A 1929-nucleotide genomic window follows, 5' to 3' on the forward strand; every position below is an offset into this window, starting at 1 on the left:
TGGATTAGGAAGCATACTAACAGATCACTTTTGATCCAGGCCTCTTTACCATCGAAATCCAAGTTCATTCCATTTTCTTTACATTGCTAGGAACTAAACAAAATCCTACAAACAGTAGCACCTGAAACCTGCAGGCCTCAAAGGTTACAGTGTGCTTTGAAAGAAAGGGGCAAGGAGAGGTGAGGAGGCGAACGTTACACACCTGTAATGTGTGTTACATTTAAGAATCTCATTAGGCCAGATGTGGAGCACACCTGTAATGCCAGTACTCAGGCAGCAGAGACAGGAGAACCAGCACAGTTTCGAGGCCAGGCTGGGACACAAAGGGAGCTCATGGTAGCCTGAACAGCACAGTGGGACCCTGTCTCAAAAAACAAAACAAAACAAACTCCAAAAGACTCTCAATCTTAACAGTTTTGATTTTTAAAATTAATTTAATTGCTTCTTCAGAATTTTCTGCATGTACCCTACTACTGCTAAGAGTTGACTAAGTTTTTTAGACTACTTAGAGAACTCAGTCCTTAGTGGAGTGCTGAGTGATAGAAATGGCCCTTGATCACAGGTCTTTTGAGTAAGTCATGGCGTAGTTCATTCAATACAGACTTTCAACACAAGTCAGTTATGATTACTCGGTCAGGATGTATAAAAACTTGAATTTATCAATATTTTAGGTTTTGATATGCTTTTTATTTTGTCCATCACTCTTGGGTTGTAGCATACTATTCCTACCACATGGTCATGGACCAACTGGTAGATGAAAAGCTGAATTAGTGACACTTGGGCCGTAGGCTGGAGAGCTGAAAGCAAGTGGAGGTAGTGCAGCTAGAGCCTCACGTGATGACCCCTCTTTATGGGAAATTTGTTTTTCTGTTATCAATGCTTTATTTCAGAATTTTAAAAAATAGATGTGAACTGAGTCTAGATGAATTTTAAAGGAAAATTCTTTTTAAGTATTATTTTTAAATCTATGGAAGTAAAATAAGCTACTCCTGTTTAGTATGACTCATAATATTATCTGCTAAAATTAATGATCTCAGCCTCATAGCCATTGTGGGAGCCTTGCTGTGCCCCTCGGGAGGGAGAGACTCTGCCCATTGCCTCCGTACCATCGCAGGAACCCAGTCCAGAGTATCCCAGATGTCTGGCCCATTCCTCTGTACTGTAGGATGGGCAGCCATTCTGGGAAGCACCAGGACTTGGCAGCCAGCTCAACTGGAGGAGCCCAGGGGAAATCCGCTCTAACAAGGGGAACACTTTGCATACAAACTCCTAATTTACAGTTGGTTCTGTTATATAACTATCGACTTTGCTTCTGTGATCTAAAGTACAAAATCAATAGTTACCTTAATGTATTGGTTTCTAAACTGTACTTATTGCTGATTGCACTGTTTTAGCTAAGATGTCATGTCTGTTGTGATCTACTGTTCTCTCTTGGGTAACAATATTGGGAAGCTCTGGGGTAATGACCTCACCACAGTCTTACACCAAAAAACTGGGGCAGAGCCAAACAAAAGCCAGCATCCCACTCTCAATTAATTGGGAAGGTATGATCTTGGCACAGACATAAACCAGGAATCTCCTACACACAGAAGATATTCCTGAAGTACAGACTGTTCCTGCCTTGATACTAGTTCTTTTTTTTAAAAAAAATTTATTTATTTACTTTGTGTGTGTGTGTGTGTGTGGCCAGTTCAGCCCACCAGGGGGTGGGGCTAGCTGGCACGTGGTGCTGGGGATTGAACCGCGGTCCCTGTGCCTTCGCTTGGCTTAGCTTGTTCTAAGTAGGTGCTTTAGACCACTGAGCCATCTCACCAGCCCTGCCTTGATACTAGTGATGTAGCTACCTACTACCAAAACTCACAAGGATCATCACAGAAAACAAAGTAAAATTTTTTTGAAATAAGAGTTGTGAAGATTAAGGAGCAAAAT

Source organism: Octodon degus, unplaced genomic scaffold, assembly GCF_000260255.1.
Source record: "Octodon degus isolate 3935 unplaced genomic scaffold, OctDeg1.0 scaffold00205, whole genome shotgun sequence".
Classification (NCBI taxonomy): domain Eukaryota; kingdom Metazoa; phylum Chordata; class Mammalia; order Rodentia; family Octodontidae; genus Octodon; species Octodon degus.